We start from the raw sequence: 26,836 nt of genomic DNA, 5'->3' as shown, positions 1-26,836 counted from the left end.
ATGTTCACCAGAGCATTAACGATGATGGGAAAATATTGAGAGTAACCTGAATGGTTAGCAATTAGGGATGGATAAATAGATGGTGTGTGGCTATGGTTAGGAATGCTATGCCTCTGTGAAAATTCCTGACTTGTAAGTAAAAAAATTGCAGATAAAACAAGATAACATATGGTTATGTGGCGCCACTTTCTGGTTTCCTGGAAATAAAATGCATATATTAGAAAAATTATGTGTAGATAAAACATTAACAATGATTATTTCTGAGTGGGTAGAGTATCGATGATTTCTTAGGAAAATTTTGTGTGTGTTCTTAAAGTTTTCTTTATTAAGAACACAGAACTTTTGTATTAGAAAAATATGTGTGTGTAAGTGTATGTAATCTCAATCTCCTTCTCTGTCTCTCACTCTCACTCTATCTCTACCTCTACCTCTATCTCTATCTCTACCTCTGCCTCTCTCTCTCCTTCTCCCTCTTCCTCTCCCTCTCTCTCTCCCTCTCCCTCTCCCTCTCCCCCTACCACTACCCCTAACTCTAACCCTACCTCTACCTCTATCTCTATCTCTTGCTCTACCTCTTTCTCTCTTATCTCTCACTTGATTTCTATCTCTACCTCTATCTCTACCTCTATTTCCTTCTCCCTCTCTCTCTCCCTCTACCTCAACCCTTACCTCTACCCCTACCTACACGTCTACCTCTACCTCTACCTCTGCCTCTGCCTCTACCTCTATCTATTGCTCTACCTCTTCCTCTCTTATCTCTCACTCGATCTCTACCGCTACCTCTATCTCTACCTCTATCTCCTTCTCCCTTTCTCTCTCCCTCTACCTCTACCTCAACTCCTACCTCTACCTCTACCTCCACCTCTACCTCAACCTCTACCTCTACCTCTACTTCTACCTCTACCTCTACCTCTACCTCTACCTCTACCTCTACCTCTGCCTCTACCTCTATCTATTGCTTTACCTCTTCCTCTCTTATCTCTCACTCAATCTCTACCGCTACCTCTATCTCTACCTCTCTCTCCCTCTCCCTCTCTCTCTCCCTCTACCTCAACCCCTACCCCTACCTCTACCTCTATCTCTCCCTCTACCCCTACCCCTACCCCTACCTCTACCTCTACCTCTACCTCTACCTCTACCTCTACCTCTACCTCTACCTATCTCTATCTCTTGCTCTATCTCATTGTTTTTCAACTGGGGAAAATTTTGCCCTTTCTCCACTGCTTCTCCGCACTCCCAGTGGGTACATGGCAACGTCTGCAGTTCTTTTTGGCCGCCATAATTTGTCAGTGCTACCGGCATTGAGGGAGTAGAGGCCAGGGATGCTACTAAACATTCTACAGTGCACAGGGCAGCCCCACCACAAAGAATTATCCGACCAAAATGCCAGTAGCGCTGAGGTTGAGAAGCCCTGTGTGTTTCCATCCTGGATCAGACTTTTTGCTGTTCTTGCACAGCGTGGGGAAAGCTGTCCACGTTGGCCTCTCTAGGCAATGCTCACCCCATTTTACTTTTTTTACCCAGACTATCTTCTCTTCCATCCAACCTATGGAATCTGTTCCTCCCCTGAAAGCTAGAGAGGAGTCTATTTCCCCCCAATTTATTGTTTAAGGTGTGCTCTGACTTTTTGACATGCAAAAACCTGGCTTCTGGGGTTTAGAAACTTCTGAAAACTACTGTTTCTGGCAAGGGTTTCAGCAGCCTGTTTTGAAACTCATAAGCCAGGGCTTTATTCTTTGTTCTCTGGGCTTTGCTTTGGCAGATTCCCCCCTAGGGCTTAAGCATACTGTGTAGATGCTTGAAGTTGTTGGGAGCAAGGATAGAAAGAAGGATCATGGAGTAAAGGTAAGTACAAGGGAATATTTAAAAAGTCATCTCAGCACATATTTTGGTTCCTTAAAATTTATGTCAGTGTGTGCTAATGATGAATCATACTTTACTTTTTATTATAAATTTTATTTAGTTTTGAAACAAGTAGGTTTTATAGGTTATATTTTTAGCATTCAATCCCTACTTCCCATATTCAAGATAAAGTATATAATAGAGGTTTTTAAAAAATATATATTTTTTATTGTTTTCAGAGAGGAGGGAGAGTGATGGAGAGATAGAAACATCAATGATGAGAGAGAATCATTGATCGGCTGCCTCCTGCATGTCCCCTAGTGGGAATCAAGCCCACAACCCAGGCGTGTGCCCTTGGCCAGAATCGAACCTGGGACCCTTCAGTCCACAGGTTGAAGTTCTATTCACTGAGCCAAACCGGCTAGGGCGAGGTTTTGTTTTTTTTTTTAAACCAAGAATTGACTAGCTTATTCATTCAGTAAATCTTGTTTTGCTCACCTATATGAAAAGCATAGTTTACTTCTGAAAATACAGTGGTAAATCAAAATGTACATGGCTTTTTTTCTTTGTACCTTTTAGCCCTTTCTCTATGAACTTTTATTTTTTTTAGATTCCACATATAAGCGAAATCATATGGTATTAATTTTTCTCTGTATGACTATTTTACTAGCAGAATGCCCTCAGAGTCCATCTGTGTTATTGAAAATAGCAAGATTTCATTCTCTTTTATTTTTGTTGTTGTTGTTGTTAATCCTCACCTGAGGATATTTTTCCATTGATTTTTAGAGAGGGTAGAAGGGAGAGGGAAACAGATTTCTTTAATTTGAAGCAAGAAGATGGGTAATTGTTGTTGCATTTAGGGTCACATGGCAGGAGGATATAGCTTGGAGCTTTTGAAGGGCATCTTCCCCACCTTATGGAAGAATTCTCCTCTTAGTAAGAGAGAATGAAGCCAATCAAAAAAAAAAGCTAAGAGATGGGGAAGGCATATGTACACATGCCCTCCCTTGAGTACCAGTATCCAATTACACATCTGGAACATCTCGGTTTCATGGACAGATAGCTCTTTTGGCCTATGTCAGTTTGTGTTGAGTTTCTGTCACTTGTAATCAAGGATTCTGGCTAGCACACTTTTCCAAACGGGGGTGTTTGGCAGACAGGCAAATGTCTTGTACTGCAACTTTCTTGAAATCCAGGAGATTTGAAGTCTACTGATAGATTTGGCTTCCCTAGGGTGTAGGTCCCTGGTCAAGAGTATTCCAAATGTCAGATGTCCAAGTGAAGCCTCTTAAATCCTACTTGAACATTAATGACCTTTGACTAAATAAAATTGTTCCAAGGTAGAGGCAGAAAATTCAAGTCCAAAAGTCAAGGTCAAATGGCATGTGGTTTTTGTTGCCTGCACTGAATAGGGCAGGTGGAAAGGACGTTGGAATAAAACCAATACTTATTTTCTGCTCTCGCCAAAGGTCTGCACGGGAGGTCTAGGGAGGAAATGGGACAGGCGCGGGCTGAAGGCAGAGCTGCTTTCCTACCACCGGTTGGCCACAATATCGACTTGCATGATGCAAACCCAGCATGTTCAGAGCCCACGTCCAAAGACAGTTCACTATTTCCCTCTCTTCACTACCATCGTTCTCCAGGTTGAGTTTTTTCCGGGGAAGCTGAGTTGGTAAATGGGGAGGAACCTCATCAGTCACTGTGATGTCAGGCGCTGCCCTAGGAGTTGCAGGGTTTAGAGGGAAGAGAAAATTAACAATGGAGCCAGGCGCGGCCATGGTGGGTTATGAAAATGATTACAAAGCCTGTGTCCCATCACAGGGCATTCTCGTCATCCTAGCGCTGGGCAGGCATTCCTGCCAGTGGACGCACTTCCGTTTTCACAAATGTCAGTCCCTTCTTGACCTTGTTGTTCCCCACCTTCCTGATTTTGCCATATGCCTAAATTATTACCATCACCGTAATATTTTTCTTTAATTGGAACCCAGGATATCACTGGTTTGATGTTGTTTAACTCACCCCCCCCCCCCAATATACATGAAGTAAATTACAAATATTAGGCAAATTCTTCTGTGTTTCAGCTAAAATTATGTTGCAAACCATCTGTGGGATGCAAACCACATTTCGGAAAAGACTGAGTTACCATATTCTTTCTTGTGTTGCCTCACAAATACTTTACAAGTATGGGAGGGTTGCAGTGGAAGCTCTATATCTGGATGTCATTAGCAGAGGTCAGAAGGTCGTGTGTCCGAGTCTAGAAGGGGAGAACCAGTAAATGCTGGTGGAGCACAGGGGCTAAGAAACAGTAAGTTCTCGCTTGGTATTTTCTCCCCTGCAGATCGGCAGCCCTGTGAGGGCTGGGCCTGCGTCTGTCTTGTTCAGTGAATCCCAGCAGGACGCAGAGAGCCTGGCACATGTACACACTCCTAAGTGTTTGTTGGAGGCGGAAAGTGTGAACTGAATCAGATCCCGTCCGAGTCAGCCAGGCGCTCTTCACAAGTTCTGTGAGTTCCGGGATGATGAATGTCTTTTAAAACTGCATCTCAAGCGCCTAGTACAGTGTTAGCACACATAAACCGAATGTAAAATTTTTTTATTTATACAAAAATATGTTAAGTCTAAGTATGGTCATTTCTGTACAAATTGATTCACATCTCACATTTTAAACTTTAAAATTTTGCCACTTGAAATTGATTTACTAGTAGAAGGTCTTCTGTTGTTTCAGAATTTTAAATTTTGGTGAAATACACATAAAATTTACTGGCTTAACCTTTCCTAACTGTACAGTTCAGTAAATTCCCGGCCCTGTACAGCCATCACCATCATCCATTTGCCATACTCTTCCCATCTAGCAAAACTCTGGCCCCATTAAACAGTGACCGCCCATTCTTCCCCCTATCTCTTCCCACATCCTTTGGCAACCACCATTCTATTTCTGTAGCTAGGAATTTGGCTCTTTTCGGAACTTCATATAAGAGAAATCATACTGGGAGAAACCAAGATGACGGCATAGGTAAACACCGGAGTTTGCTGCCTCGAACAACCACTTCAAAAATACAACTAAAAGACGGAACGGACATCAACCAGAACCACAGGAAGGCTAGCTGAGGAGAGACTCTTCAACTAGAAGGAAAAACAACAGCATTACGAGGCTCAGAGGAGGCGCAGTGTGGAAAATTTAAAGGTACGGTGGTGTGGCGGTGCGCACGCAAAGCGGGCTGGTGGCTGAGGGCGCGGTTGTCGTTTTCAATCAGGAGTGAGTCTCAGACTCTGGGCTACAGATCCGGGCGAGTCTCTAGGGACCCAGACTCAAACGGGAGAAGCGGGACTGTCTGGCTACGGTCTCTCCGAGGTTTGCAGCGGTCGCTGGGACAGAGAGGCAGAGCCCCTGGGGACGGACTGAGAGCAGCCATAGCTGCTCCCTCCCCCCGTCCTGTGGAGCCTGCCCCGCCCAAGCCCTGCGCAGAGCCATTTGCCGATCGCCTCAGGCAAAGGCTGGATTAGCGCCTCCCCAGAGGACTGAAGTTTTCCACACAGCTGATTCCTACAGCCAGTCGGCCTGGTGGTCAAATTCCTCTAGTGTTAACTACAACAATTAAGGCTTGGCTAGAACAAGACTGCGCACAAAGACCACAAAGGGGTGCACCAAGAAAGCATAAAAGATGCGGAGACAAAAAAACATGACAGAAATGGAGGATATGGAGCTAAAAATCGCAATTTTGAGGGCTGCTATAAACTTGAGCAGAGCCTCACGAAAACTAATGAGACCCTCGATGCTACGATAAAGAAATTAGAAAGTAAGCATACACGGACTGAAATAAAGAATATTATACCCAATAGCAGACCAGAGGAGCACAAGAATCAAACCAAAGATTTGACAAAAAACACCCAACTGGAAAAGCAAAATGAAAAAAGAATCCGAAAGTGTGAAGATAGTGTAAGGAGCCTCTGGGACAGTTTCAAGCGGACCAATATCAGAATTATTGGGGTGCAAGAAGATGAGAGACAGCAAGATATTGAAAACCTATTTCAAGAAATAATGGCAGAAAACTTCCCCCACCTGGTGAAAGAAATGGACTTACAGGTCCAAGAAGCGCAGAGAACCCCAAACAAAAGGAATCCAAAGAGGACCACACTAAGACACATCATCATTAAAATGCCAAGAGCAAAAGACAAAGAGAGAATCTTAAAAGCAGAAAGAGAAAGAGACTCAATTACCTACAAGGGAATACCCATACGACTGTCAGCTGATTTCTCAACAGAAACTTTGCAGGCCAGAAGGGAATGGCAAGAAATATTCAAAGTGCTGAATACCAAGAACCTACAACCAAGATTACTTTATCCAGCAAAGCTATCATTCAGAATTGAAGGTCAGATAAAGAGCTTCACAGACAAGGAAAAGCTAAAGGAGTTCATCACCACTAAACCAGTATTATACGAAATGCTGAACGGTATCCTTTAAGAAGAGGAAGAAGAAAAAGGTAAAGATACAAATTGTGAACAACAAACATGCATCTATCAACAAGTGAATCTAAGAATCAAGTGAATAAATAATCTGATGTACAGAATGAACTGGTGATTATAATGAATCAGGGACATAGAAAGGGAATGGACTGACTATTCTTGGGGGGGAAAGGAGAATGGGAGATTCGGGAAGAGACTGGACAAAAATCGTGCACCTATGGATGAGGACAGTGGGTGGGGAGTGAGGGCGGAGGGTGGGGCGGGAACTGGAAGGAGGGGAGTTATGGGGGGGGGGAGAGGAACAAATGTAATCTGAACAATAAAAATTTAATAAAAAAAAAAGAATCATACTGTGTGTGTGTGTGTCTGTGTGTGAGAGAGAGAGAGAGAGAGAGAGAGAGAGAGAGGCTGGCTAATTTCACTTAGCCCTATGTCTTCAAGGCTCATCCCTGGTGTAGCATGTGACAGGACTTCCTTTTCATTCTATTCTGTTCCGTTATATGCACACACCACATTTTGTTTGCCCAGTGATGTCGATGGACACGGGTTTCTTCCACCTTTTGTGCATGCTGCTGCTGCTGCTATGAACATAGATGTAAAATATCTGTTTGACAACAATTTTACAATGAATTAATAAAAGAATCAACGACAGAATGATTTAACACATGACAATAGCAGTCTTCTGTGCAGCTGGGGAGTTGAGGGACAGACGGAGGGAGGAGCATTGCCCTGGGTGGTGCCCCAGGCTGGTCTGGTGTGGCGCTGGCTCCTCTGCTCTGTGTGTGATCTCTGCCCGCGGCTCACAGGTCCTTCCCATTTGCATGAAGGCTGTTGGTTTCCGGGCATGCACTATGGAGGCAGCGGTGGTCAGCAAGGGAAGGGCAGTGAAACCCACCCAGCCTTCCAGTGAGTTGCTGGACAACTGGTCTGAGTGCCAAGCGCTTAAAGGAAGCCCGGCCACGCCCCCAGGCAGGAAGCCATGAGCAGCGAAGGCTGCCCTTCCTCTGCAGGCAGGGGGGGATTCGGGGTCCCAGGAGAGCTACCTCCTGTCCCTTCTCCAGGGCAAGTTCCCAGCTTTCTCCCTGGCCAGGCTGTGGGGGGCCATCAGGATGGAGAGTGATGCACCAAGACAAGCTGCAGCCATTGGCAGGGGCCCCCTCTCGCGGGAGGTCTGGGAGTGCCAGTGTGAACAGCTGGCACAGCCCGGCCCACAGCCTTTCCTCTGGCAGGGGGTGCTGCCTTCCTACTATTTGAGAGGGCCTTGTGCCGGGAGCTGCCTGGGATGCACTTTGGGTGTGTGACAAAGTAGGCTGAGCTCCACACTTGACCCACATTTCCCCAGAGGCTGCCTGAACATAGACAGACTGAAGAGCAAAAAATGTATCCGTTGTGTCATTTATCAAAGTTCTCCAAGTTCCCAGTTTGAAGCAAGGGAAAACCCAATGAATATCTGGGCAGAAAAGTGAACTTGAAAGCTAGAGGGCTGGGGCAAATAAAAATCAGAAAACAGTGCTCTGAAAACTTCAAAGACAGATGCCAAGGAACAGACCAAGGCTCTTTGCTTTTGCTCGCCGACCCTTGCCAAGCCTTGCAGGTAAAGAGATGGGCTCTTGGCATAATTTTACCATTGGCTGGTGGTCTCAACCGCGCATGTTACTTAACCTCTTTTGAGACCCAGTTTTCTCATCTGTAAAATGGAGATTATAATGAGAGCATTTATTTTGCCAGGTTATCTGGATAATAGTCCATGGGAAACTCTGAGCATAGCGCACACAAGCTCCCAATGAATGTTAGCTATTCTTCCTGTTAGTCTCTTAAGTGAAAAGCACAAGTCAGTACAGGAGCCCTGCAAGATTTCAAAACTGAAGCCTCACTTGCTAAGAGGATTTACACCAGGCCTAGGAGAGCTGGTGTCAGTTACCAGTGTACTGATGAAGCTCCGGACGTGCCCAGGGCTGTTCTGGGTGTTACACAAATGAGGACAAGAAACGCAATGTCCAAGTCACGTGGTGTCACTGTCTTCAAATACAGAAGCACATCAAGGAGTGGTGTGTGTGTGTGTCCAAAATCCTGTTGGCATGACCTTCACAGGTTCTTACACAAGAAGATAAATAATTTGACCCCATTTTTATGAAAAAGACATTGATTGATTTTGCACAACCTCAAAGGATGTAAAATGGGCGGCAAAGAGAGAAAAAAAGGGTGTTATGGAATGAATGGCAGGAATATTGTCTTGCAAAAGATTGTTGTCCTGCCTTACCAGTTGGGCCCCTGTTTTGTTTACCTCGTGTACACCAGCCTCTTTTGCAGTGCCTGTCACAGAGTAGGTCCACAGTTTCATGGAGTGAATGGTGTCCAAGGAGAGCTCTGTACCTCCTGCGGGCAGCGGCAGGCCTGCCTGGGATCTGCCCTTGTCCTTCATAGAGTCTCCACACTGAGGCCCCTCACAGACCTCCCTGCCCCTGAGGTTTCATTCCCTCTCAGACTGGCGACAACTCAGTAACAGACCTGTGTTTGGCTGCAGAGTCCCACTTTGATAATAAAAGAGGAAAGGATTGAAAATGTTAAATGATAAACAAAGTAAGATGGTGTGTGTGTGTGTGTGTGTGTGTGAATAGGGAGACAGAGGGGAGACCTGCCATAGATTGTTGAAGCAGGAAGCTCAGAGAAGGGCAAGTTGACCTTGGAGTGCAACTGGGGCAGGATGAGGCGGAATGTTATGTCAATCGGAGTGAAGATTGTAAGGCAAACCAAGGACAGTGCATAGCAGGTGGTACGGGGCAAGGCCCCTCGAACTTCATGCATGTCTAGTTACGTGGGGATCTTGTCACAGGAAAATTCTGATTCCAGGTGAGGTCTGCAGGTCTGCATTCCTCGAAAGTTCTCAGGGGATACCGCAGAAATGCTTCCTGGGTTCAAATCACACACAGCGACCACTAATGACTGCGCGGTCCTCAGTCAGTCATGGCCCCTCTCTGCCCTCGGCTTTGTTGTCTTCAGGTTTTCTCTTTGAAGTGAATACGATTTAATGCCACTGATTAGCAGTACTTCACTCGGGGAGAGGAGAAGAAGGAACGAGGGTTTGGAATGAGGTGCAAGTCTAAAAAGTCGTAGCTGTATTTCTGTAATTGTTGGGAGGCGAAATAAATATTCAGGTGCAGATGAGTGCGGGCTTCCTCCTCTCCATGCAAGCAAATGACATAAAAGCCAGAGTAGTCGCGCAGGTGCCACGCTCAAGGGCGGCTAAGGAAGCCTGTTTGCAAACGGCTTTGGGTCCTCAGAGGAGACACGACGCGTGGGGATTTCTTTCCATTGCGAGTCAATTCGTCTCCCTCCTGCGGGACTCCCGCGGCTCGCAGGCTTTCAGGAGGAACAGCGGCACCTGCCGAGTGGCGGCCGCCGAGAGGCGCTCGGGAGAGGCGCGGGAGCTGAGGGTGGGTGCGCAGCCACAGGGCGGGAGCAGGGCGGGGGGATTGGGGTTGGGGGAGGAGGGCCGGCCCAGGGGACCCCCGGCCGGGCGGGGGCAGGGCCCGCGGGTCCAGCCAATCAGCGCGGCCCGCGGCCGGCCGAGCCCCTCCCCGGGGCGCTCGCAGCTCACTGCACTGCTCGCCGCGCGCTGCCCTGGACGGGGCGCCCGGCCGCGCGGTTGCCTGCCGCTCCGGGCGGATCGCTGCCGCCGCCTCGGGAGACGCCGCGTTGGCTTTGGCAGGCAGTTTCGGACGTGTCTACCCAGAGACGCGGGAACTTTCCGTCCAGCGAGCCCGGAGGCGAGGGGCGGCCGCGGGGAGGCGGCGCCGGTGCGGAGGTCAGTGCCTCCGCCTAGAGCGCGCTTGGCTGCCGGGTCTGGCCGAGTAAGGGGGCCGGGACGGGGGGAGGAGGGTCGAAAGGAGGGGCTGGGGGCTCGGACCCCGCGCTCCACTCTGTCCCTTAGGCTCGGCTCGGTACCGCCTCGGCTCGGCTCGGCTCAGGGCAGCCCCGCACCGCGGTGCGTGGAGCGCGGGGAGCTGTGCCGTAATCGGCGCGACCCCGAACTTGGAAGCGGTGCCCTGAAACGAGGAGGTGTGGCTGGGGACGGGCGGTGCTGCTTCCAACCCCGGCGGTCCCGCGGCCATTGGACGACCCCGGGGCGCTCCGCGGGGGCGGGGCGGCCGCCGCGGGGTTGGTGGGAGAGGGAGGGCAAACTCGCCGTGAGCTCCTGCTCAGGAGAAGCCGCCTTGGGCTGCTCCCCGCGGGGCGCCCGCCTTGGGTCCCCTAGGAACCGGCGGGGTTAGTAGGTCAGCCTCGCCGGGCCGGCCGCCGGCTCGCGCTGGAGGGCTCCGCGGGCGCCGCTTCCGCCGGGAGCGCACCGCTGCTTCAGGTGCAGAGCTGGAGCGCGTCTGGAAGTTCTCTTTCCGATTTGCCCGCCAATCCGGCGTGTCTGTGTTTCTTTCCCTCTTTTTCAAACCTATTTGCCTCATTTGCCCTGCCAACCCGATTCTTACCCTAAGCCACGCGCTCACCCCCGGGGGAGATGGGAAGTGGGAAGTCTGATGTCCCGCCCCTAGCGAAGCAGCCCAAGCCAGATCCTGCTGGGCTGTTCTCTTGAATTAGTATCATTTATCGTTTTGGGGCACACGGACCCCTCTGAGAACCCTCTCCGAGCTATGAGTCAACTCCCCCAGCGAGATGTGTAGGCACGGGTTCATTGACTTGCTGAGACCTACTGTGTGCCTGCACATCCCCTACCAGGATGTGAGGGACCCCACTCCCACCCGTGAAGCACCTGTATCCTTGAACTTTACAATGGCTGTCCCTCCAAGACGAGCGAGGTGAGTGTGATGTGACACGCACCCGGGAGCGTGGGGATGGGCATGCTCAAAGCCTTGGTCCAGTTCTTCCTCTAAATCCTGGGCCCCAGGACTGTCCACAGCTTTCGGACCACTTGCTGACTGGTGACAAGCTGAGGGCAATTTGTCCATGTGTCTGAGCCCTGTTCAGGCAGGGACTGGAGTAGAAAAAAAATCGCTGAAATAATTTAGGAACAGCCATTTCACAATGCAAGACATCAGTATTTCCACTGAGTCATTTGAGAACAGATGTATGACTAGAAGAATCTTCCACAGCTTGTGTGGGTTTTACAGGGAGAAGCATTTCTGCTAAGTTTGGGGTCATAAGTCAGTGCGCAAGCCCAGCATTCCCTTTGGATTGGCCATGCAGCCCCTAACAAGGCAGCAGGAGAGCAGCCTTCAGAGTCCTCATGACTAACGATGACTGTCCTCCCAAACTGGCCGCGTGAGTTGGCATCGTGCATTTGTGCGAAAAGGGCTCTTCATTTGTGTGGACATTTCTTGGTATTTTCATAGTTGAAAGCTGTGTTTGGTTTCCTTTCTCAGGTCTGTCTCATTGTTCTGCGCTGCCTGACTTCACTGTCTAGATCTAGACCATCCTCATTACCCTTTGACACTTTAAAATTTATTGAGTTTTTAAGTCACGTTTGGCTTGTCTAGTTTTGCTCATTAAAGAGAAGAAAGTTACCCAGTGACTGCTTTTTTTTTTCTTAGTGGCTTTCTTTCTTTCTCTTCTCCCTTAACATACAAAAACTTACAAATTGTTCTTGATTATTGAATATTTTTCATGAGAAGTAACCTCTCCATATCTATAATAATAAAAGCGTAATATGCTAATTAGACTGGACATCCTTCCGGACAACCTTCCAGATGAAGCCAGGGCTGCTAGGGAAGCCTGGGTCCCGGAGGGAAGCCCAGGTCCCAGGTGCCAGAGGGAAGCTGGTGCCGGCAGCTGGGGGAAGGAAGGCCTACTCTTGCACGAATTTCGTGCATCGGGCCTCTAGTTTCTAATACTAGAATGTTCTAGGTCACTTGAATTTCAGTACTCATTTATTTGGTCTTTTTAGATATGTGTATTGTTTGATGACCTAGTTATATTTTGTCACACACACACACACACACACACACACACACGATGCTTTGCTTTATCCCATTACTACCTTTCCACAGCTCATTCCTTGTTACACTTGACATACTTTGTTATGTAAACGATGAGTGGAGGCCTGATATTAAAACTACATTCACTGGGGATTTCCCAGGCCATGACATCATCACCAGCCAATCCTCTATCTGATTTGAAGTGCATCGACAAAAGTCACATATTGTATTGAGCAGGGTTTCGTCATTGCCTGTGATGAATGAAAACAGGAGGGAAAGGTCTTTTTGGCTCTTCTAAACCCTAAATTAGCTGAACAATTGGAGAGCTTTGGGGGTTTCTATACTAAGAAGCTTAGCTTAATAATAAAATTCTCAGATTGCAGTTTTTGAAACACATTTCCCCTCTCATGGCTTCTTCCTCGTTGGGAGTTTTCACCCTGCATTCTGGCTCCATTTGTTTATGTGCATGAGGAGCTATCATAGTGCATAGACTAGCCTTTTGACTTTTTTGTCCTTAATGGATGGAACATTGAGGGGATGGACTAATTTGTTTGTGTACATTGTGGGTGCCGTCAGGTGTTGGATATAAAGCTGCTAGGATTAGCAAAATGACTTCAGCTCCTGAAGCCAGTCAAACCGACCAGGCAGTTACGCCGCGTGCTTTGTCCTGCGCTGAGAAGATTCAGGAGTGAGAGCGGAGGTCAGGCAATAGGAAAAAGGTGTCCACAAGGGGTTGGTGAAGTGATCATATTAACCACTTTATAGTTACTTGTTTTTAAAATGTTATGAGAAAGCTCAAGCTGGGCCTAGGCCCTAGGTGGTCAGTGGGCTCGGCTGGCCCCTCGGAGCTGTGCTTTGTAGTGATACCCACGCAGCTGGTGATCCCAGCAACCGGCTCTCACAAGGTAAGTGACTTTGGCGCCCTCTGTTTGATATTTGTGGGGGAAAAATAAAGGTACCTTCCTGTTTTACAGTTGCCATACAAATGAAATCCATTTTCCTTCCTAAAGTCAGTTAAAATGGCTCTTTTGTGTTTCTTTTAAAATTAAATTAAATAAAAAAATTATTTATTGATCCTAGAGTGAGAGAGTGCGTGTGCATGCAGAGAGAGAGAGAGAGAGAGAGAGAGAGACACTGACTTGTTGTTTCACTTATTTATGCATTCATTGGTTGCTTCTTGTATGTGCCATGATGGGATCGAACCTACAACCTTGGCATATCAGGACAATGCTCTAACAACTGAGTTACCCGGCCAGGGATTCTTTTGTGTGTGTGTTTTAAAACATGAATTTAATTGCATAATCTGGTTTAAAGAAAGACTCAAAGACTTGCAGAATTTTAAATCTGGGAAGTCCCTCAGAGTTTTAGGAGATGCAGGGTAGGAGGTGTGACTTGGATCACTTTGGTTTTAAATGAACTGGGCTTTGAAACCTGGGGTCCTGGGTCCTAGCCGAGTGCCCTTTCCAGTAGAGACCTGTGGAGAAAGACTTGTGATGGGCAGGACCCTCTTTCAGCCGTCTGTGCAGAGCGCGACAGCCTCCTCCTCTTTCACTCTCCAGGCTCAGGGGAGCCCAGCTGAGGATCGGAGGATTGTACGCAGCCGCAGTTCGCTTGAGTCACCTCCTAGTCGCTGTCTCCTTTGCAGTGACAAAGGAGACATTTAAAGGGGAGGCGGCTCTGGAGGAGGATTGGGTGGAATGACTCAGTTTGGACCTTTGAACACATGGGAAGACACAGATGTTAAAATAATGGGGAGGCAGTTTTAGGCAGTGATTTAATTTACTTGTGAAAAGAGAACTCAGAAAATTAACTTAGTGTGTGATAGTCTCCTTTTTAACATTTGTGCTTTTTAGTTGCTGTTAACCCAAACCAATGATTAGGAATAAAGGCCTACTTACTGCCTGGTTGTAATAGGAATGGTGTCCTCCATTGTTTACCACGGCATGTGTGCCAGGTGTAGGGTGTTGATGTTAATGAAGCATCCTGGTCACTGGGTGCCGCTCCGTGTGGATGAGATACTGATTTCCAGTCATGAATCTGAAAGCACACTGGATCCTTTTAAATCATTTGTTTTTAAAATTCAAGAGATGCCAAATTCAAAATTATTTATGCTCATGCTAATGACATTTATCATGAGCATAAATAATTTTAATTCAGAAGTATGCTAGTGTCAGATATTAGGGAGTTCTTGTTAATAAATTGGCAAATAAAAAGACATTGTATTTAGGAAGGTAGTAAAGATGTGGCTAATTTGTCTCCTTTTATGAGAGTGTTTGTAATATTGTTAGTGCAGAAGAATAAAGTATCCCATTTAGAAGCTACAAAGATACCCTTGTATTTCTTATAAAGAGGAAACAGTAAAATAAAAAGATGGCATTGCCTACGAAACGATCTGTGTTGGCTGTTAGTGCTGTAAGTTCATTCCAGACTAGATAGCAGTTGCACATTCTGCAGCATTTGAACTGTCTTAACTAAAACTGGAACTGTCAGAAGCGGGAGTTATTATTAGTACTAGTTTTTCAATGACCACTGTGACTGCTTGAATTCTCTTAGCTTCACATCTATGCCATATGTCCGAAAATTTTCTCTGAAAACTCATGGTTTTATTTCTTTATTCTCATTTTCATACCATTCTTTGCTTAGTCAATCAGGAAAATGTTGGTGAGTCCTTGGTATACCATAGTAGGTGCCTTTGGGTCTAAAACTCGGGACTTGGATACAGCTTGTAAAATGACCCGAGGGTCTCCAGCGGGGCTTCTCAGCGGGGCAGTGGGCCCCCTGAGGGTGCCCTGTGGTGTGGGGAGGCCCTGGGTGGCTCTGTAGTGGGCAGAAGCCAGAGATGCTGCTAAACATCCTACAGGGCACGGCCCAGCCCCCACAGCAAAGACTGTTCTGCCCACAGTGTCCCAAGTGCGGTAGCTGAGGCACTGCCCCGGGCAGCGTGTTAGGCGCCCAGCCAAGTGGCTTTTCCAGGGTCTGCAGCCCTTGTTTCTGGCAGGGAACCGGCCTCCGATGTGTAAGCCAAGGCCCTCTAACGCTCTAGGCTTCTGTGTGCAGCCACGGCCAGGGCCAAGGCCCCTCGGTGGCCAGGTGAGCCCCGTGGTCACGCAGGCGGCCTGCGTAGGGGGGACCATTTTCCGTGCATTTCTGTGAGACTCAGGTCTGCTCTGAGCCGTTCTCCGAAGGATGAGTAACTAGTAGAAAGGGCTATATGCCATTCTTTTCCACAGCTGTGTGTTATTCTAGTTAAAAATTTGTCTCAATATTAGTCATAAAACATCCAAAGTGAGAAGGGATGTGAGTCCTTTTAACGCAGTGGTTCTCAACCTTCTGGCCCTTTAAATACAGATCCTCATGTTGTGACCCAACCATAAAATTATTTTCGTTGCTACTTCATAACTGTAATGTTGCTACTGTTATGAATCATAATGTAAATATCTGATATGCAGGATGGTCTTAGGCGACCCCTGTGAAAGGGTCGTTCGACCGCCAAAGGGGTCGCGACCCACAGGTTGAGAACCACTGTTTTAACACATCCCTCTGTGTCAAGACAGCCAGTGTCCAGCATCAGCGCTGGGCAGGTCCTCAGCCCTCCCTTTTGCATTGCCTGCAGTTTAAACTTCCAAGTAGCTTGAAAGCCACAGATAGTTTATGCAGTGGGCGCTGAGGTAGGGCCACCCCAAGGAAATGAGACTGGGGTGCATTCCCGCATGTATTAGTGGGCAACACACCACTGTGGTCTCTACGGTTGAAGTCATCTGTCATGTGAACATATCACCTCTTCTCTGCTTCTGAACTGATTATGCAGCCGGCTTCGCGTGCGAGACTCACAGCTTTCTTCCTCTATAGTTTTGGATTAATTCCTTCTCAGCACACGCACGCACACAGACAGACACAAACCAAAAGAGCCATAAAATTGGTCAGCATGGCCCAGTCCTCCCCGCATCAAACTGAAATTTTGTTCGCATTCTGTCCTGCCCTCTGTGCTCTGTCTGCTAGGAGCATGGCTCTCCATCAAAGCTGTGTGTGGCTGCGCCATCTGTCCCTTGGTACCAATGTTGTTCTCCATGTGCTGAACTTCCACCCACCTCAGAGATCTAGGGGCTGGTTGGCAGCTGAGGTTTTGGAAACTAGCTGGTTAACACCCCCAGTGAAGCCACGTGGTACTAACAGGGGCAGGGAGGGGGGAAGCATGGGTGGGCAAGGAGACACTAAAATGGAATTGGAACTTTGATAGCAAATGTCTATCACTAGAGTTTTCTGCGGGTATTTGCTGTTTTTACATTAGGGAATATTTGTTAGTATTTGCTTTATTGACCTTGCCAAATATTATAGTAGCACCAATAGCTATCATCTGTTGACTAAGGTTATTGTTGGGTCCTGCACCAATAAACATCTTTAGGAAACTGTGGTGAAATATAAGCAGCATAAAAATGTGTGTACTTAACCACTGCCAAGTGCACAGCTCAGCGGCTGGAAGCACCTGCACACGGAGTGTGACCGTCACCGCCTTCCAGCCGCAGGACTCACTCATCTTGCAAAACCAAAATTCTGTTCCCATTAAACAATTCCCTATTCCCCCTCACGCCAGCTCTGCAGCCACCATTCTGCTCTCTGTCTCTGCCGGTTGAACTGCTCTAGGCCCCTCGTAAGCAAAATCACACAATAGTTGTCCTTTTGCTTCTGGCGTATTTCCCTGAGCGTGTCTTCAGGATTCATTCATGCTGTAGTGTCTGTCAGAATTTCCTTCCTTTTTAAGGCTGGATCACCTTCCAGTGTGCTATTTATCACACTTTGTTTATCCATTCACCCATCGATGGCTACATGGGCTGCTGCTTTTTGGCGATTGTGAATAATGTGGCTATGCACACAGGTGAACACATATCTGTTTGAGTCTCTGTTTTCAATTCTCTTGGGCATATTCTCACAGGTGGAATTTCTGTGAGAATTACATATGGTAATTCTGTTATTACTTTTTTGAGGAACCACCATACTGTTTCCTATAGTGGCTGTGTTATTTTACATATTTTTATGTACTGTCTAATTTACCCTCCCACCCCCGGCCCTACAAGGTGGACACAGCCACCTCTCCTGTGCATGAGGAGGGTCAGGCACCAGGATGGAGACACACAGGTAGCTGTGCCAGAGCCATGATTTGAACCTGGGCAGTGTGGTCCAGAGCCAAAGCTTGTCCTAGATCATTCATTCTTTCAGTTCAAGAAATACTGACCTAGAACTGCTCATGCATTTGGCTCAGGTATGGGGGAAGGGAATAAGAGATAAATAACAAACATGTTTATCCCAAGGAGAAGCTCTACAAGTCCTCATCTTGCCACACGGAGGAATTTGATTGAGACTTGGAGTTCCCATGAGTCAAACGCTCATTGTGAAATTGGTATTTTATCAAAATAAATGTACATTGTGGTTATTTTGGCTGCTGATGTCAGTTCTGTCTCTAGTCTTCTGCAGTTAATAGCCATGCCACCCATGGGTTTTAAAGTGCCATGCCAATTTCTGCTTCTCTTTGGAGTTGGGGGGTTGAGACATTTCAAAGAAATAATGAAGCTCAAGATCAGCCTTAGGTGAGATCTGAGTGAGGATTGCGTTTTTACTTCACAGAGACCGGGGGCATCTTTCCCACCAAAAACGTAGAGCAGTGGAGTTACTGCAGAGGATGACACGTTTGTCACCTTATAGCATGAACAGCGGATCGATTTGGTGGTGCCTGAGCCCCTCATGAGCGCGCTGTGTTTACTCATTGCTGTGATCACACAGTGGAGGAGGCTCTGCTGGATGCGAAGTGCAAAAGCAAGATGTGAAGACATTTAAATACACTCGAAATTAACGTCCGCACAAATAGGTATGGGATGGGTGTTCTGATTTGATTCCGAAGGCCTGGCAGTAAGCCTGCAATCTGCCTGTCAGATGTGTGCAGCTCATTGGCAAGGCTTCTGTGTTATTTAGAGGAAAATGGCCAATGTTTGGAACACACCAGCCCATGTTCCTCCTGGGTAAGAAGGGGGAGCTGAGAATATATGTAGGTCAGCTCACCATTGGTACCGGCCTAGCATGTTGGTCACCCTTTTATGTTGGTGTTCTTTTTTTTGGTTTTTAATTTTTTTCTTTTCTTCCCCCCCCACCCTCTTGGTGTTCTTGATAGCAGTGAAAAGTTGGCTTGTCTTGATCTATAAATGAGCAAAGCACACTAATCATCCTACAAAAGTATTAATCAGGAAGGAAAATATTCCTCAAGTCTGAAAGTTAAGGTCACCCTGAGAAAAAGGACTGGCACGATTCCTAGAAAACTGGTTCTTCAAGACATTTTTATTCTGAATTTACTCTTCGCGTTTACAAAGGACTCAGGATCCCAAGTGCAAACTCAGATTCCAGTTTGATGTGCAAATATGTCTGAACCGTAATGTAACTAGACGTGAACTTACAAGCAGTTGACTCCATCTATGTTTGAATTTCACAGTCCTCATTTAATTAGAAGTAAGTAACAACGGGAGATGGATACAGGATTTATACCGATTGCAATTTTTTTTCTTCTTCATATTCTGGATCTTTAAAATCTATTTCATATTGTCAGTCTTCTTTGGCATGCTTGTTCCCCAATTCCAGTGTCATTGCGATTCTTAATGTTGTCACTTGGACCAGTGCATAAGAATCACCTGGGGCCTCCCTTCAGAGCTCCTGGCTCAGTAAGTCAGGGATGGAGCCTGAGGATTTACATTTACAACAAGTTCCCACACTATGCCCAGGCTGCCAAGCCTGGAACAGACTTTGCATCACTGTAGTTCATTGTTCAGTGAGGAACATTTTTAATATGGAGAGTTTTGTAAAACAATATTGTGGAGAGCTGCTACAGTGTTTGGACAGGTTCAAGCCTCGGACTGATGAGAGGACACAGTCCTCTCATGGCCACATGCAAGTCCCAGCTTGGAGGACAGATATGCGGGTGGGGGGGGGGGGGGGGGCGTTCTCTCTTCCCTCGACCAGCGCAGAAAGAGAGAACGCAGGGGTTGATGAATCTTGATTAGAATGTGACGAGGATTAAGGGAAAACGAATAAAACAAGACTGAGACAGAAATAGAGGGAAAGCTGGGCCTGGGTGTGGCGTCTGCCCTCTGATGGATGGACAGACAGATGCGCAGCACCAGAAGTAAATTTAATATATATTCGAGGTAACAGGAAGTTACATCACATCTGGGTGGGTCTTGAGTTAATAGGATCCATCCACCTTAGCACCTGGGCGGGAAAGTCAGACTGAGTGGTGTCCTAGCCCCAGGGCGTGGCTCTGCCTGCGCCGTGCGTTCAGTTGACGATATCTAAAAAACACTCGGATGTGCTAGCCAGCAGCCCTCCCAGCACAATTATAGCCAACAGCTATAGTTGTGAGCTTGAACCTATGGTCTGAACACATGGCCCCATGTGCCTGAGTGATGTGGGTTTCATAGAGTTCAGGTGCATGTAATTGAGTAGGATGGAAACCCACGAGAATGTTGTAAACATCTTGACCACGCCCTTACTTTGCCTCGTGGCATCTGGCTATAAAATAAAGACATGGCCTGTAGTCCGTGGCGCTGTCTCTCTATCAGAGAGGGCAGCATCCCACTCAGACCCAGCTTTATTCTCTTGTCTGTCTTTTCTAAATTTTTTACCACCCCCTCTCAGGGTCACCTTTGGCCATGCTGGCGTGGCACACAATATTGTTTTGAGTAGCATGTAAATTTCTCATTTTGTAATATACTGAATGCTTGTCTAAATATTATGATTTTGAAGATAAATTTAAATGACTCAGCCAAAAATACAAATTAGATATTGGTTTCTTCAGTGTTATGTATGAGAAACTGATTTTGAAAATGTCCCTAAGTCTCTTTTAGAGAATAGGGCGCATTTCCTGTAGTTGAGGACATCTACACTAATAAAAGAGAAACATGGTAATTGGTGTACGACCGCTACCCTTTTCATTGGCTAATCAGTGAGTATATGCAAATTAACTGTCAGCCAAGATGGCGGCCAGCAGCCAGGCAGCTGGAAGCAAACATGAGGCTTGCTTGCTGCAAACTCAAACATTCCCCGCCTCACTTGCTGGCCTCTGAGCTACAACTCTAAGTAACTATGTACTATGTTGCAAATAAGAAGGTAAACAAAACCCCAGAGACCAGCTTTCATTCAGCCGAGCTTTAGCAACCTTGTATTGATGTTTTCAGCGGCCAGGCCTCAGAGCTAAAGCTGGCCCAGAATAAAAAAAAAAAGAAAACAAGGAGCGGTTGGAAGCTTCAGTCACTTGCTTCCGGGAAAACAGCCCTCAGCCCCTCACCCAGATTGGCCAGGCACCCCAGTGGGGACCCCCACCCTGATCCAGGACACCCTTCAGGGCAAACCAGCCAGCCCCCACCCTTGCACCAGGCCTCTATCCTATATGGTAAAAGGGTAATATGCCTCCCAGCACCGGAATCAGCGGAGCAGCGAGGCTCTCGGCACCGGGATCAGCGTGACAGGGGGCAGCGCCCAAACCCCCTGATTGCCCTGCGGCTCTGTGTGTGACAGGGGGCGGGGCCACAACCTCCCTATCCGCCCTGCTGTTTGTGACAGGGGAAGGCGCCCCAACCCCCTGATCAGCCCTGCTCTGTGCCTAATAGGGGGGAGCTCCCCAATCCCCTGATTGCCCTGCGGCTCTGTGTTTGACAGGGTGCAGCGCACCAAACCCCTGATTGGCCCTGCTCTGTGCGTGACAGGGTACGGAGCCCCAACACCCTGATGGGCCCTGCTCTGTGTGTGACAGGGGGCAGCGCCTCAACCCCCTGATCGGCCCTGCTCTGTGCATGACAGGGGGCAACGCCCCAACCCCCTGATCGGCCCTGCTCTGTGCATGACAGGGGGTGGCGCCGCAACCTCCCCATCGACCCTGCCTTGAGTGTGACAGGGGGCGGTGCCCCAACCCCCCAATCGGCCCTACCCTGAGCGTGACTGAGGGTGGCATCGCAACCTCCCAATCCGCCCTGCTCTGTGCATGACGAGGCGGCGCCTCAACTCCCCAATCGGCCCTGCTCTGAGCCTGACCAGGGGCTGCACCTAGGGATTGGGCCTGTCCTCTGCCACCTGGGAGCAGGCCTAAGCCAGCAGGTCGTTATCTCCCGAGGGGTCCCAGACTGCGAGAGGGCACTGGCCGGGCTGCCCTCCCCCACCCCGAGTGCACAAATTTTTGTGCACCGGGCCTCTATTTTAAAATAAGAATCATACAGCTGATTAATTGGACATTGAGGCAGTTTTGCTGCACATAGTACATAACCAGCATTGCCTTCTTCAGTCGTCCTGCTAATGTCTGTATTGACTAGGAAAAAGCGTGGCTTCTGTTTCCATATACTTTTGAGTCTGATGTAGATTTTAATCTGCTCAGCAGGTGACACAGGAATTTTGTTTTTGTTCCTGTAGAGTTAAGACTCAGCAGATGTTAAAAGCTGATGTGGATTTAAGATTTCATCCATTCTGGGAAGAACTGAAGATTTAGTCAGGACCAGAAGATGGAGTTGTAGATAGAATTACAGGACTTGAGGGGTATGGTACATTTTTGCACAGATGCCTGGCTTGTTGCATTCTCTTGACGGATGAACGGATACATTATCTTCTGTGTTTGCTTAAATGAAAAGCTTTCAGTGGATATTAGTTTGTCTTGCACTATTAAAACATGTGAAGTTTGCCAACCAAAATCTCTTCGGAATAAAAGCAAATGTAAAGAGTTTGATTTAAAAAAAATTTTACTCATTTTTAAAAACTGAGGTTTGCAAGATTTTTTAGAGATAGAATGACTAATAGAAATGTGTGGGTGTTGGCAGGAAGGTGGGAATTGCCAATTACCAAGAGCAATTGGTGGTCAGTCATGGACCTCTGCAGTCTCCAGAGCTGAGTGTTAATTACACGGCTGGTTTGCGGGGCATGTTGTGCAGGACTAGGTTTGCACTAACATTATCTTGGGACATGTCTGTCCGTGTTGTCCCTTCAGCAGGTTCTCACTTTGGTCATCTCAGCCCAACTGTCAGGATGCTGCAGATCTGCTCCCCGCGGCCTGCCATTGGCCCTTTGTCCCCCCAGCACTCAGCTCCAGACACTTAGAAGATGAGGCTTCCATGTTGAGAGTCAGACTAGGGCAGGACAGGCGAGAGCTTACAGGGAGGACTGAACAGAGAACCATCTAAACAGGAATACTGCTCTAATTTTATATATTATGTATGTATGTATGTATGTGTGTATGTATGTATTTTTAATCCTCAACAAGGGATATTTTTTTCCCATTGATTTTTAGGGAGAGTGGAAGGGAACCTGCAACTGAGGCATGTGCCCGTGTGCTCTTGACCAGAATTGAACCCATGACCCTTTGGTTCAAGGGATTGCTGGGATGGGCAATGCTCTAACAACTGAGCCACACCGGGCAGGGCTGCCCTAATTTTTTTTTTTTAAAGAACAAATATTGACTTAAGAAAACTCCCATGGTATTTGACTTAGAGCAGAGCCTGGTGTGTATGGATGGTGTTCTCTGCCAGCTGGGAATGGTAGGTCAGTGTTGTTATAGACACTTGCATTGTATCATACGGATGATGGCGCCACCAGTCACAGTACAGGATCACAGCAGCTTTGTGGAAGCCCCACTGGTAACGTGCAAGTTGTAAAAATAATAGTGAATTCAGAGTTATAAAAAGTAAAGATCCCCTTAATTATCCTTCCAACCCATATATATATTTATTGTTGACAATATTACAGATGTCCTCTATTCCCCCACCTCCAACTCATTTCTAACCCTCCCTCCCCAGACATTATTAAGAGTTTGGCTAATATCATACCAACACATATTTAATTTTTTTATCCTTTATTATGTACCTTTGATGAGTTTTTTTAAAAAAATCTTTATTGTATTACAGATGTCCCCTTATTTTCCCCCCATTGCCCCCCTCCACCTGGTTCCCACCCCACCCCAGACCTTTACCACCCTATTGTCTGTGTCCATAGGTAATACATATAAGATCTTGGGTTAATTTCTTTCAGTGTCCCCCCCATACCCCTTCCCTCTGAGATTCATCAGTCTGTTCCATGCTTCCATGCCTCTGGTTCTATTTTATTCATCAGTTTATTTTGTTCATTAGATTCCTTGTTCATTTATTTTGATTTTTAGATTCAATTGTTGTTAGATATGTATTCATTTCCATTTTATTATTCATGTTTTAAATCTCTTATCTTCCTCCTCCTCCTCCTCCTCTTCCTCTTCCTCCTCTTCTTAAAGAATATTAATGAATACTCTTAAAGAATAATCTTCTTAAAGAATACCCTTTTCTTGTCTGTGAAGCTCTTTATCTGACCTTCATATCTAAATGATAGCATTGCTGGGTAAAGTATTCTTGGTTGTAGGTCCTTGCTATTCATCACTTTGAATATTACTTGCCACTCCCTTCTGGCCTGCAAAGTTTCTTTTGAGAAATCAGCTGACAATTGTATGGGGGCTCCCTTGTAGGTAACTATTTTTCCTCTGATGCTTTTAAGATTCTCCTAACCTTTGGCATTTTAATTATGATGTGCCTTGGTGTGGGACTCTTTGAGTTTCTCTTGTTTGGAACTCTGTGTGCTTCCTGGACTTTAAGTCTATTTCTTTCACCAGGTAGAGGAAGTTTTCTGTTATTATTTCTTCAGATAGGTTTTCAATATCTTGCTCTCTGTCTTCCCCTTCTGGCACCCCCATCATGTGAATGTTGCTATGCTTGCAGTTGTTCCAGAGGCTCCTTACACTATCTTCATATTTTTTTATTCTTTTTTCTTTTTGGTCTTCTGATTGGGTATCTTTTGCTTCCTCATATTCCAAATCATTGATTTGATACTCAGAATCCTCTACTTTATTGTTGAATCCCTGTAAATTATTCTTTATTTAAGTTAATGTATGCTTAATTTCTGACCGGTCCTTTTTTATGTTTTTGAAATTCTCACTAAAATTCTTGAAAGCCTCACTTCAAGTTCCTTGAAGCTCTCATTAAGATCCTTGAGTAACCTTATAACCATTGTTTTGTACTTTGTATCCAGTAGTATGCTTGCTTCCATTTTCTGGAGATTTCTTCTATCCTCTCATTTGTGACATGTTTTTTTGTCTCCACATTTTGGCTGCTTCCATGTGTTTGTTTTTATGTATTAGGTAGAGCTGCTATGTCTCCTGGAATTGGTAGAGTGGCCTTGCGTAGTAGGTGTCCTGTAGGGCCCAGTGACTCAGCTCCCCTGCTCCCTCCCTGGTCACCTGAGCTGGGCATTCTAGTTGCACCCCAGTGTGGGCTGTGTGCACAGTCTTGTAATTGAGCCTTGATTGCTATTGGTGTACCTCGGATGAATTCACCCCCAGGCCAATTGGTTGTGAGGACCAGCTGTGGCTACAGTGGAAGAGCTGCTGGGCAGGAGATACTTCTGTGGAACAGGAATTGCTCCAGTGAGGCATTGGTGCTCACTGAGTCTTCTCCTTGAGTGTGTTGCTTGTGGATGTGTAGAGTTGTAATCTGGTATAGTCTGAAGCTGTCCACTGGGTTCACTGGCTCTGGGGCCTCCTGGAAGGTACAGAGTCAGCCACTGCCTGGGGTTACCAGGCAGGAGCTTCAGAGAGATATGCAGATGTCTGCTACTTGTATTGGGCTTGGAAGTGCCCAGGTGAGGCCCCACTGTGAAGCAAGGCAGGCTGCTGCTAGTGCCATGTCTTGAGCCTTTTATTGATAAGTTTGGGGCATGCTGACACCAGTTGCTGCTTGTTTGAGAGATTTTAGGACTGTCTGAAGCCTGAGCCAGGACAGGCCATTCATGTGGAAAAGCTGCTGCAAACATCTTGGGTGGGGCTGAAAATTGGATGGGGCTGTATTTTTGGGTAATTGCCAGGCAGAGTGAACAGTGTGGGCTGTACCCATGGAAACTCAGATATGGCTGCAAGTCATGAAGAGCTTTCAACGTGGGATGTCTCAGCATAGGAACAATGACCCCTGTGAGCACTCCCATCTGGGAGAATGCAGCAAGTTCCTGGGCCAATGCCAGACATTTCAGTTCCTCCCCGTATGTAACTGCATCCCCCAAAGATGCCACCTGGTGCTGGAGCTCAGAGTAAGCAGGACCATGTAAGTTTGTGTACCAGCCCTTAAAAGGAACAGCCTGGGACTCCAGTAACCTCAGTGTCACTCAGCCACAATCCCCGCTGGTTTCTACAGCCCGAAGTTATAGGGACTGATTTTCCCAGCTCTTGAACCATGGGCTTGGGGTCTGGTGTGGGGATAGGACCCCTTGCTCCTCACATGAAGTCTCCACAGCTGAGATATTCCTCCCGATTAAAAAAATGCCACACATGGGTGTTGGACCAGCTCGTTCCATGCCTCCACCCCTCCTACCAGTCTCAATGTACTTTCCTCTTTACTTTTCTAGTTGTAGGACTTCCATTCAGCCAGATTTCAGGTGGTTCTGAATGATGGTTGTTCTGTATTTTAGTTGTAATTTTTTTTTTTTAATATATTTTATTGATTTTTTGCAGAGAGGAAGGGAGAGAGATAGAGAGTCAGAAACATCGATGAGAGAGAAACATCGACCAGCTGCCTCCTGCACATCTCCCACTGGGGATGTGCCCGCAACCCAGGCACATGCCCTTGACCGGAATCGAACCTGGGACCCTTCAGTCCGCAGGCCGATGCTCTATCCACTGAGCCAAACTGGTTTTGGCTTAGTTGTAATTTTGATGTGGTTGTGGGAGGTGACAAGTATCAGCATTTACCTACTCCGCCATTTTCTTTTTCCACACATATTTAAAATATTTAATATACACATGTCTCAAAGAAATCCAAAGGGGAAGAATGGATTGATGGTGTCTGCTGGACCTTCTCTAACCATTTGAAGGCGATTTGTCATTGCTCTCTGATCAACAGAAGTAGGAAGCACAGCTGGCACAAGGGTTCCTTTTTCTCCACATCCTCCCCAGCACTTGCTGTTTGTTGATTCTGACAGGTCTGAGGTGGTATCTCATTGTGGTTTCAATTTGCATCTCTCTGATGATTAGTGATGTTGAACATCTTTTCATATGTCAGAGGGTATGTTTTAGAGTATCACACTGCTTTGGCAATGCATCTAGAAAATGGGGAGCTGCTGACAATCTCTTTCATCATTATGTTCTCTTGGAATCAAGAGATATGAACTCCAGAACAGGTCAGGCCCTGAACATTGTAAACAAGCTTATGACTCCCAACAGAACTTTCTGTGATGGGGGAAATATTCTAAAATGTGCGCTGTCCACTGTGGTAGCTACTGTTCCATCTGTGGTTGAGCAGTTGAAACTGTTAGTGATCAAGGAATTTTAACCTTTATTTAATTTTAATTAATTTAGCTTTAAATTTAAATAGCCATGTGTGCATAGTGGCTACCATGTCCGACATTGTGGGTGGAAAGTATACCCCATCATAGAGGCACAGCTGCTACCTAACTTCAGTCCCAAAGTGTTTCAGAAAGTGGCTCGTGGAAAGTTGGAAGTGTATGTGTTTTGTTCAGTAAAAGGCCCAAGAGTCGCTAACTGAAAATAGAGAAATAATCTAATGAGAACAAGACAGCGTCCT

The 26,836-nt window shown here is 46.7% G+C and overlaps 1 protein-coding gene across 1 annotated transcript in view; it reads left to right on the top strand.

The window, feature by feature from the left end:
* The first annotated feature begins 10,043 nt into the window (after positions 1–10,043).
* The window catches only part of TAFA4 (TAFA chemokine like family member 4), a 157,193-nt gene continuing 140,400 nt past the window's right edge, over positions 10,044–26,836 (top strand). Inside the window, exon 1 of the mRNA XM_070391737.1 lies at positions 10,044–10,111. The gene's annotated coding sequence lies outside the window, so the exon portion shown is untranslated. The remainder of the gene's footprint in view (positions 10,112–26,836) is intronic.

The sequence above is a fragment of the Myotis yumanensis genome, unplaced genomic scaffold, assembly GCF_028538775.1.
Source record: "Myotis yumanensis isolate MYYU_CA2020_CCGP unplaced genomic scaffold, mMyoYum1.0.hap1 SCAF_14, whole genome shotgun sequence".
Taxonomy (NCBI): Eukaryota; Metazoa; Chordata; class Mammalia; order Chiroptera; family Vespertilionidae; genus Myotis; species Myotis yumanensis.
This window is presented reverse-complemented; position numbering and strand designations above follow the sequence as displayed.